At 43.8% G+C, this 12,006-nt stretch overlaps 1 protein-coding gene across 3 annotated transcripts in view; it reads left to right on the forward strand.

Annotated features, from left to right (window-relative positions):
- The first annotated feature begins 9,983 nt into the window (after positions 1–9,983).
- Positions 9,984–12,006, forward strand: part of C2CD2 (C2 calcium dependent domain containing 2) — an 85,134-nt gene continuing 83,111 nt past the window's right edge. The window contains exon 1 of one of the 3 annotated variants that reach the window (XM_063446979.1): positions 9,984–10,060. The gene's annotated coding sequence lies outside the window, so the exon portion shown is untranslated. Of the gene's footprint in view, positions 10,135–10,811; positions 10,873–12,006 lie in introns of those variants that run through there. The other 2 variants (XM_063446969.1, XM_063446988.1) reach the window with 2 other exon arrangements.

Genomic DNA, 12,006 nt, shown 5'->3' on the forward strand with positions numbered 1-12,006 from the left:
TGAAGTCAATCCATGATGAACTCCAAAATGTAAGGCAGAATGGAAATAAAAACTTTGTCTGTATAGCTCTCTAAAAAAATAAAAAAAAAAATAACTTCAGTTACTACCCCCTACTTGACTATTTTATTGATATACTTTACAGAGTTAAAAAAAAAAAAAAAAGAGAGAGAGAGAGAGAGGAAGCATTAGGCCATACATCTGACTGCATCAATTTCTGATTAGCACCATTTAGAATCCCAAAGTTTTATTTTAATTTTTTAGGCTAATTCTCAGTGTCTGTACTTTCCCTGAGTTATGGAAGTAAAACTTCTACATTGCTTTTAAATCTACGGGTCATTTTTCTTAATTCATGGCGTTTAAAATGAAAACGCAGACAAGATTCAGATGTGTAGCAATCAAAATATTGCCTCTCATATAGGGTAAATAGAAAGTGATAGATTTTGAAATCATAGCTGTATTATGACTGGCCAGCCAATCGGAGAACCCCTAGATTTCAAATCCTGTTCAGCGACTAGAAAATGATGATGATGACAATAATGATATGCTAGTTGCAGCCTTATGTAAGACATAACTTGCATACTTCCTGGAGCAATTACACTAAATAGGCTCATTCCATACATCTTGGAAAATTACTTGAATTTCTCTTAAAGCGCTGTTTTTATATAAACTTATGGAAAAGCATAAGTATGTTTTGTTTTTTTCAAATTTAAAATGGTGTTTTTCTAGCAGTCATAAATTTTGGAACGCAAAAGTTAGGGGCACTGGGAGGAGTTAAAGGGTATAAAAAAAGCACAAGCATGTTAAGATTAAAATCATCTCCGATCGACATTCGAAACATCTTCATGAAAGTAACCGTTATATATTCATATTGGTGCGTTTCCTTTTCACATGAGATAATTTTACATTGCTTTCTTGTACGCAAAATTAATTTGCAAAAGAATGAGCACACAAATGATTAATAAATGCAGATTTTAGAATTTTTGTTTAATTTTTTTTTCTACATATCTTGAATTCTTTTTCGGATCATTTTCTACGAAAATTGTTACTTTTGGCATTATTTGCCATTGGCACATGATTATATCATTATCAAAGAGAAAAAAACTGGGGATTAAAAAGAGCCATTTTTGGCAATTAGCAGAACTTGAAATTAATCATGGCAAATGTGCTCTTCGTGGTTTTTGTTTACTTATGTTAAAATGTGTCAAGCAGCCAGATATAGGTTGTGCGTGATACTAAGGTTCGAGTGCAAAGCCATTTCAAACTAACATTAAAAATATGCGGACTATCTCATAACATTCTCATAACTATATAGTGTGTTGCACTTAGACCTGGGTAACTCTTTAAAATGAACAAGAGAATTGTTCTTAATTTAAAAGAAGGTTTGAGTGAATTGCACTAGAGATGTCATTGGTGATTACAACAAAAAATGAGACCTATTGGAATCAGACATACATCTTCAAGTAGTGGTTGGAAAGTTTAAACGTAAAGAAGAGCAGGTTTTATTTGAACATTAAGAATTCTGCATCTTTTGCACTCTTATTATTATGACATTTTTGCTATTTGCCTGCAGTGCATGCAGCAAAGCGTTTGGTGCTATATATATTTTCAGATAGGCTGTTTTGATCATAACAGTTACCTGGTTATTGCAGACAAAAGGAAACTTTAAAAGCCCTGTGTGTCTCCTAAGATGGTGTCAAACTGGATCATCCCTGTTCTGCTGTCTTTGGACTGTTCCTATAATTCTGTGAATCTTGGGAGTTCTGATCCAACAGCATTCGGGGAAAATACATATTGGCATCCATGATTTAAAGCAGACTTCTCCAAACTCCGGCCCCCCAGATCTTGCTGAACTACAACTCCCATCATTCTCATCCTATCTATTTGGTTCATAGAATCATGGGAGTTGTAGTTCAGCAACATCTGGAGGGCCGGAGTTTGGGGAAGCCTGATTTAAAGCTTTACTATTTACCTCTTTGATCATAGTTGAGGCAATTTGACCTGTCCGTTTATGATGTGAATGTTAAATCTATGCTATGATGTATTTAATTATTGGCTGCTCTGGATATTTGCCTTGTAAGTTGTCAAGATATATTAAGTGCTATCTTTTTGCTTTGAAATTAAATTGTGCTGGTTGAATAATGGCAGATTCTGAATAATAGTTTTGCCATCTATATATCTTGTTCACATTTTCTATTTTGTGTACTACCATGCAGTGAAGTTAGTCCTTGTGAGAATCCTTCTTTAGAGCTCGGTGTGAGAAAACATCCTGAAATTTTATCTTATCCCAGTGATAGTTTTTCCCATTACTCTATTTAACTGTAAGCTGTTTGAAATATTGTAAGGTGTTGTTTACAGCAATGTAAAAGGGAAAATTTGCTAAATGAATTGAGTTTATATTTCCAAAGACATTGACATATTTTTCATTTGTTCCTTTTAATTTATGATCTTGTTACAATTCTTATCTGCAAATAGATACTGTGTATATGTGCCACAACTTCTACATTGAGAGCACCAGTGTTAATTAGACTACCAATACATTCTTTTATGAATTTGTTTGAAAGACTTCATTACTGTCTACTTTTTATTTTCCTTGAACCATGACAATAAGCCACATTAGGGACTAATTTTTTAAAGGATCACCGGACTGCACTAAGCAAGGAACTAGTCTGATGACCTTGTTAAAGTGGGCCCATTTTTAATTCGAAAATACATTTTGTAACGCACCTTTTATTAAACTGTTCCCAGTATAAAATGAAACAGTTATGTAGTTTAGGGCCACCACAATAAACAATTTATCATGAGAAGTTGCTTGGGTGTTGACTAATTCTATGTCACAATTGACGTAACATGGAATAACTATTTTGGTTCCCAACTTAAACCACTGTTCCTTAGTATTTTATTATAATTTTAGATTTAATTGAAATTACATTTTTCGGTGGTCTGATATCACATAAGTTCTTTACTTGATATGTTTATGTCTGTACAAGATGCTTTGTTTAGCTCTCTAACCCTTTATGTGTTGTGTTGTAAACAACAGGATATCGTGGTTTAATCTGCATCATCTCTTGATGGACAAATTGGGGATTACTCACTAAACTATAGATTAAGGTAAACGGTCAAGGAAAGTTAAAAATCTAAGAAATCTGTAGTTTTAAAATATCTGGGGGATCTATCTTTTTGGGCACCCCTGGTCTATACCATATTTGGAAGAATGTTTTTTGTTTTTTTATATATAGCTACAGATGATCACCTTTTTATAGGTTTTCATTGTGCCTCAAATTTGGCAACTCTGTTAACCCTCCACATGCTGTGTCTTGAACAAATCCCTGTAAAACCTTCTAAAAAAATAATCAACTTACAGTGAAACCTGTATTTGCTATATATTACATTGATGTTACATGTCTATTCCCAATGTATTGGAATTTAGGCGTGATGTTGTGAGCCTCCATGCTGATGTAGCTAACTAATGATGTGAGAGATGTGAGAAACCTAATTCCATTCCATTTCTTTGGGGTTTAATCATTAAAATTGGAAATGTACATTGCTGTAATAATGATGTTCCAAATGTTAGCCCCCCTCTGAAAAGCAGAAACTTCATTTTACATTGTTGCATCAGATTTTCATAAAGTGCCCCTCTCCCAAAAATCTGACCGACTGGCTTCATTATCACTGTGTTGGCATCTGATATCACTCTATTGTGCTATTCCTCTAGCAGAGCAGGGAAACTGACTCACTAAGGGAATAATCACAGCAGCTACAGTGCATACTATGTAGTTGCTTTTGCATAGAGCAGGGAAATCTAGAAGCAGAAGATTCTCATTCTTTCCTGTCACACAGTTTGTGACTTAGAGAGTTATGCAAAGAATGTGACTGTGAGGGGTGGGATCATATTTCTTTTTCATATATTTGTTTTCAATTCTACTAGCACAGTGAGTGTTGCTATGTTACATCATTCTTCTGTACAGTTACTTTAAAGGGTTACATCAACCACCATGACCACTTTGGCTTTTTAAAGTGGCCATGGTGCTAGGAGTCTGGATGTGCAGTGTTTCATCCCGATTAATTTGCACTTGTGTGCTAGGGTCAAGTTGCACCCCAGGCACACATAATTTAGGCAGCCCAGAACTCTGTTCTAAACTGCTTAATGTTAATTCTGTGCATACATTTTTCATCAACGCACACTGTATGCTGGTGACAGACACAACTTGCCCCCACTCATCCTCCTTTCCTTCCCTCCCTTTGCTGGCTTAGTGCGTGTGTATGTGCTCAGCATTGGTAAAATGCACTTGTCAAAGGCTTCTCTCTTGGACTTCAGAAGTAAACTTAGTTTAAAAACACTCTTTGACAATTTTTGTAGGGGGGGGGGGGGGAAAGACACCAATAGAATAATGCCACAGTGCATTATTCTATCATAGAAAGGGTTTTACTTGTTTGTACCAAGAGGATTCATCCTCATTACCATTTTCCCAGTGTTTACATCTCCAATGCATAAGGGAAGGTAGTGCTCCTACACAAAACGTTTTATACTGTATTTATATATTTTTGTGGACGTTGCCTTTGACTCTGACTATCCTGGTACTGACCATGAGTTAAGAACCACTGTTGTAGCACAATATGTAGACAGGATATATCTATCATTTTATACAATAGTGAGTGTACCATGTAAATTATATAAGATTTGCAGCCAGCACAATTTTTTTTCCTATGTTTTTTTACAAATGTTACCAAACCTCTCCAGGCATTTTGCTATTTCTTCACAACATGGTTTCCATGGTTCTCCCAATTTTTTTTATTTTTACAGAGCCATTCATGTTTATATCCTGTTTCCCCTCACTCTTGATCAACAAAAATCGGGATATTACTTAAAGGGACACTCTAAGCACCATAAACCCTTAATACAAGATTATTTACTAAAGTGAAAATTCATATATTGGTCAACGTAAAAGAGCTTGAAGTGTCCTTAAATTCACTTTAAAGTCTGACTTTAGTAAATAACCCAGTTAATCTCATTGAACCCATTCCTCTGTTCCATGATAAACTTTTCTCAAATGGTTTGGCAGTGGGAGGCAGTGATAGGCCAAGCAGTGTGCATCTGGGTATCCTCATTCAATGTCAGGCTGCTCTTAAACATACTGGACCAGGGAACTCCAGGCACCAGAACTACTTCAATGACATTAAGTGGTTTTGGTACCTAGAATGTCTCTAACATGTTGCGGAGATGTGTTAAATGAAAAATGTTGTTCTGATTTTGCTTTCATGCCAAACAGTTGGCACTCTTGACAACACTTGCAAAAGATTTCATTTTCTTTTGTTCTCTTCCATGATAAGGACGATATTTAATTGTGTGTTAACATTTGTTTTAGAAATTCTGTCTGTCATCTCCATTCTGTCTGTACAAAAAAATCTACCTGTATATAGTGTCAGGTACTGTACTAACCCACTAGATTCATTTCAGATTTCTTTAAATTAAATACCTGTACAATTTGCAAGATTAAACACATTTTGAAGGAAAACCTTTTGAGAACTCTATTTATTATTATTTTTTTTATCTTTTTTAATTGTCAGCTAAAATCGAACACATATGCTTTTTGATCGCTTCAAATCCAGCCTGTGAGTCTGAAAAAGCACCCTGAAATGTACTTTAGTGCATTTAGGCAACTTCTCAATATTCCTCATAGCATTGTGTAGCAATGCCAAAAACTCTACACTTTAGTTGTGGCCTACGGTTCCAAAGGCATGCTGAGCATGTTACTATCACTGGAGGGATCTGTCCTTTAATCCCAATCTCCTATATACATTTACTTTTGTTACAATTCAAATATTTTAATTTAGACCGTTGTTTTACCTTTCCATCTACTGTTCACCTATTGTTTTCTTTGTATTCAAAATTCTAATGTGTTTTCTATACTTAGCTGTTGACCAAGAATTGTCGAATCCAATAAATTTACACTTTTTTTTTTTTAAATTCATGTGTATGAATCGTTACAGATCGTAATATAAAGGCTTTCTTTTTGCATCTTGATTTGCATGTGTATTTTTTATTTTATTTATATTTATGTCTATGGTGTAGCTTTATACAAAACATGCTCCATAATGAATAAAATCTTGTCTGAAAACAAAGAGAGATGAACAGCACTGTTAGTTCAATACACAAATTTTTGTATGGGGCAATAGTTTTTTTTTTTTCTTCATAATGGATAACAATTGTGATATTACACACATTACATTTGCTTTCATAATATATATCTCCGTTATTCCATTTGATTGGTTTTAAAGAACATATAATTTTTTTGCATACTGCAAACTTTGTAATTTAAAGTAAAATAAGAAATTGAAGACCTCGCCACAGGCTTGCCTCCTTACCCATGCCCCTCGTTCCAGAGAAAGACTTCCTTATCGGTACGTACAGCGCTTAGCCACTGAAAGCGCTGCTATAACACAAACAGCCAGCATTAGAAGGAGAAGGTGATCTGGCAGACATTCCTAGTAAGGCTATCACCGCATGTCTGTCCCACGTTGGTTTCAAAGGTACTTTAATTGATAAAACACATTGAACACTAAACTGAAATGCTGAACATGTTGTGACATGTTCACTTTAAAACAAGCTTGTCTTGCAGTTTAGATTTAATGCAAAGCAGGGCATCCTATTGGCACCCTGAGTATTGATGTGATACGGTTATCCAAAAATTATGTGGCTGCGTGTTCAAATGCAGCCCCCTCCCTCCGTGCAGTGTACAGTGGAAGCATGCAGCCCCCTCCCTCCCTGCAGTGTACAGTGACAGCATGCAGCCCCCTCCCTCCCTGCAGTGTATAGTGACAGCATGCAGCCCCCTTCCTCCCTGCAGTGTACAGTGACAGCATGCAGCCCCCTCCCTCCCTGCAGTGTACAGTGACAGCATGCAGCCCCCTCCCTCCCTGCAGTGTACAGTGACAGCATGCAGCCCCCTCCCTGCAGTGTACACTGACAGCATGCAGCCCCCTCCCTACAGTGTACAGTGACAGCATGCAGCTCCCTCCCTCCCTGCAGTGTACACTGACAGCATGCAGCTCCCTCCCTCCCTGCAGTGAACACTGACAGCATGCAGCCCCCTCCCTGCAGTGTATAGTGACAGCATGCAGCCCCCTCCGTCCCTGCAGTGTACAGTGACAGCATGCAGCCCCCTCATTCCCTGCAGTGTACAGTGACAGCATGCAGCCCCCTCCCTCCCTGCAGTGTGCAGTGACAGCTTGCAGCCCCCTCCCTCCCTGCAGTGTGCACTGACAGCTTGCAGCCCCTCCCTCCCTGCAGTGTACAGTGACAGTGTGCAGCCCCCTCCCTGCAGTGTATAGTGACAGCATGCAGCCCCCTCCCTCCCTGCAGTGTACAGTGACAGCATGCAGCCCCCTCCCTCCCTGCAGTGTACACTGACAGCATGCAGCCCCCTCCCTCCCTGCAGTGTACACTGACCACAGGCAGCCCCCTCCCTGCAGTGTACACTGACAGCATGCAGCCCCCCTGCAGTGTACACTGACAGCATGCAGCCCCCTCCCTGCAGTGTATAGTGACAGCATGCAGCCCCCTCCCTCCCGTGTACACTGACAGCATGCAGCCCCCCTCCCTGCAGTGTACAGTGACAGCATGCAGCCCCCTCCCTCCCTGCAGTGTACAGTGACAGCATGCAGCCCCCTCCCTGCAGTGTACACTGACATTATGCAGCCCCCTCCCTCCCTGCAGTGTACAGTGACAGCATGCAGCCCCCTCCCTCCCTGCAGTGTACACTGACAGCATGCAGCTCCCTCCCTCCCTGCAGTGAACACTGACAGCATGCAGCCCCCTCCCTGCAGTGTATAGTGACAGCATGCAGCCCCCTCCGTCCCTGCAGTGTACAGTGACAGCATGCAGCCCCCTCATTCCCTGCACTGTACAGTGACAGCATGCAGCCCCCTCCCTCCCTGCAGTGTGCAGTGACAGCTTGCAGCCCCCTCCCTCCCTGCAGTGTGCACTGACAGCTTGCAGCCCCTCCCTCCCTGCAGTGTACAGTGACAGCTTGCAGCCCCCTCCCTGCAGTGTATAGTGACAGCATGCAGCCCCCTCCCTCCCTGCAGTGTACAGTGACAGCATGCAGCCCCCTCCCTCCCTGCAGTGTACACTGACAGCATGCAGCCCCCTCCCTCCCTCCCTGCAGTGTACACTGACCACAGGCAGCCCCCTCCCTGCAGTGTACACTGACAGCATGCAGCCCCCCTGCAGTGTACACTGACAGCATGCAGCCCCCTCCCTCCCTGCAGTGTATAGTGACAGCATGCAGCCCCCTCCCTCCCGTGTACACTGACAGCATGCAGCCCCCCTCCCTGCAGTGTACAGTGACAGCATGCAGCCCCCTCCCTCCCGTGTACACTGACAGCATGCAGCCCCCTCCCTGCAGTGTACACTGACAGCATGCAGCCCCTCCCTCCCTGCAGTGTACACTGACAGCATGCAGCCCCCTCCCTCCAATGTACACTGACAGCATGCAGCCCCCTCCCTGCAGTGTACACTGACAGCATGAAGCCCCCTCCCTGCAGTGTACACTGACAGCATGCAGCCCCTCCCTGCAGTGTACACTGACAGCATGCAGCCCCTCCCTCCCGTGTACACTGACAGCATGCAGCCCTCTCCCTCCCTGCAGTGTACAGTGACAGCATGCAGCCCCCTCCCTCCCTGCAGTGTACAGTGACAGCATGCAGCCCCTTCCCTCCCTGCAGTGTACACTGACAGCATGCAGCCCCCTCCCTCCCTCCCTGCAGTGTACACTGACAGCATGCAGCCCCCTCCCTCCCGTGTGCAGTGACAGCATGCAGCCCCCTCCCTCCCTGCAGTGTACAGTGACAGCATGCAGCCCCCTCCCTCCCTGCAGTGTACACTGACAGCATGCAGCCCCCTCCCTCCCTGCAGTGTACACTGACAGCATGCAGCCCTCTCCCTCCCTGCAGTGTACAGTGACAGCATGCAGGCCCCTCCCTCCCTGCAGTGTACACTGACAGCATGCAGCCCCCTCCCTCCCTGCAGTGTACAGTGACAGCATGCAGGCCCCTCCCTCCCTGCAGTGTACAATGACAGCTTGCAGCCCCCTCCCTCCCTGCAGTGTACAGTGACAGCATGCAGCCCCCTCCCTCCCTGCAGTGTACACTGACAGCATGCAGCCCCTCCCTCCCTGCAGTGTACAGTGACAGCATGCAGGCCCCTCCCTCCCTGCAGTGTACACTGACAGCATGCAGCCCCTCCCTCCCTGCAGTGTACACTGACAGCATGCAGCCCTCTCCCTCCCTGCAGTGTACAGTGACAGCATGCAGGCCCCTCCCTCCCTGCAGTGTACACTGACAGCATGCAGCCCCCTCCCTCCCTGCAGTGTACAGTGACAGCATGCAGGCCCCTCCCTCCCTGCAGTGTACAATGACAGCTTGCAGCCCCCTCCCTCCCTGCAGTGTACAGTGACAGCATGCAGCCCTCTCCCTCCCTGCAGTGTACACTGACAGCATGCAGCCCCTCCCTCCCTGCAGTGTACAGTGACAGCATGCAGGCCCCTCCCTCCCTGCAGTGTACACTGACAGCATGCAGCCCCCTCCCTCCCTGCAGTGTACAGTGACAGCATGCAGCCCCCTCCCTCCCTGCAGTGTACAATGACAGCTTGCAGCCCCCTCCCTCCCTCCCTGCAGTGTACAGTGACAGCATGCAGCCCCCTCCCTCCCTGCAGTGTACAATGACAGCTTGCAGCCCCCTCCCTCCCTCCCTCCCTGCAGTGTACAGTGACAGCATGCAGCCCCCTCCCTCCCTGCAGTGTACAGTGACAGCATGCAGCCCCCTCCCTCCCTGCAGTCTGTGAATCAGCTTAGTGAGACTCTCCTACCTAATCCTGCAGCCAAAGCTCCGCCCCTCCACCGCTTCCACCAATAGCAATGCTGAGGTTCGGTTATGCAAATAGCTGTCGCACGGCCGCGCCCCCTTCCAGTGAGTTCGCACGGTCCCCGGCTGGTGTGAGCCTCCAGCTCTGAGGGAACCCGGGGCCTGCAGCCAGCCAGGAGCAGCTCGTCACGTGACCAGGTGAGACAACCAGAGCGAGGGTCACACTGGGCATCTCCCAGCAACCAGCCAGGGGCAGCTCATCACGTGACCAGGTGAGAGAGAGAGATAGAGGGGGTCACACTGGGCATCTCACAGCCAGGGGTACCGACCATTCTCAGTAATGGCCAGTAACCTGGTGAAGCCAGCTTATTGGAATGGCCCCTTACCATGCACACCATGTACAGTATCACTCCCATCAGGCAAGCCACACACAGGAACTTCTCAGGTATTAATTCCCCCCCCCCCCCGGGATCCTGGATTAAATGGCACCCCCCCATGGGATCCTGGATTAAATGACCCCCCCATGGGATCCTGGATTAAATGACCCCCCCCCCCCCATGGGATCCTGGATTGAATGACCCCCCCTCCACATGGGACCCTGGATTGAATGACCCCCCCCCCCCTCCCCATGGGACCCTGGATTGAATGACCCCCCCCCCCCTCCCCATGGGACCCTGGATTGAATGACCCCCCCCCCATGGGATCCTGGATTGAATGACCCTCACCCCCTCCATGGGACCCTGGATTGAATGACCCCCCACCCCCCATTGGATCCTGGCTTGAATTAGGACAGATGGCAGAAGTCCCCATTGCTTGTGATGTAATATAACCTTTTTATTTTGGTATTTTCACAGCCCCACATCCTAATAATGAGGGTTCAGTTCCTGTTTGTGTCACCAGGAAGTATCACTCACACACCATGTACTTTCAATGGGTTTCACTATGTGATCTCTCTCTTTCACTTTACATGTGTCTGATAGCTGACTCTGTACACAGGACTGTGCTGGGAGGTAAACTAACACAGCTTTGTTCTTTCTAGCAACAAATATTTAGTTATTTAATTATGCTGTTTCTTTAATTCATTTCTGTAATTAATTGACCTATTTTGTAGGTTTTGTGTTTATACGGCTCGATGCAAGCCAGGAATCCAGAGCAAAAACTAAAAATAAATGGTCTGCTTTGTATTCCTTGAGACTATAAACTACTTTTTTATTATTATTGCCAAAGTTTGCGTGTGTGCTTGTGTAAAGGGCACTAATAAACTCCTCTGGCATTTCAGGGGTTAACTGTGCCACATTCCCTTAAAAAAATCATTATATGCCTCTAATTATTCCTGTTAAACCAGTACCTGGTGGACTTGTATTGCCCAGTTTTAATTGCCCTTGGTTACAATTCAGCATATCCCTACAGGGAATCCTCTAAAGCTAATTAGATAAAGCAATGATTTTTTTTATGATTTGCTAATTCAATTCTATCTTTTATAGACTCAACCGAAGTGCTCAGTGTAATACTATGCATTTTGTTGGGTTCATTGTGGATCTGGACATTTAGCCGTTAAACATCATTATTCTGTACCATAGTGAAATCCCCTAAAATTAACCCTCCCCTTCCCTAAATCGTAACCTTTCGAGTGCTTGTGTTACATCTCTGTATTGCACTTTAAACCACAATGGGCAGAATTATTAGTGCGATTGTTAAGCTGAAAAATGAACCCCACGCATTCAATGCTCATATTATAAGGACATTTTTTAGTAATATTAACCCCTTGTAGTAAATACTCCTTTTTTACTGTTTCCCCCTCTGTTTTGTAAAATCCTACACACTATCGCTTACTGCAACAGTACAAAAGTATTTTCTGCTGGGCAAAAAATAAGCTTTTTACATCTAGCCAAACAAAGTTCCTATAGAATTAATGCACAATAACCACAATGACGTGTGATTATTGTGATACTTAGTGTCCATTTAATTTTTAACTAAAATAATTAAGGCTGTCTGCCCTTGCCACCCTTTGTCCCTTCTATTTTGAAATACTTGCCTGATATTCCATCCCAAAACTACTTGGCCCCTCAAAGCTTTAGCTTGAGCTCTCTTTCTTATGAGTCACGTTTTAGAAGTGTTAGACAGCCATTGTTTATTTTTAATAT

This window comes from Pelobates fuscus, chromosome 1, assembly GCF_036172605.1.
Source record: "Pelobates fuscus isolate aPelFus1 chromosome 1, aPelFus1.pri, whole genome shotgun sequence".
Lineage (NCBI taxonomy): Eukaryota > Metazoa > Chordata > Amphibia > Anura > Pelobatidae > Pelobates > Pelobates fuscus.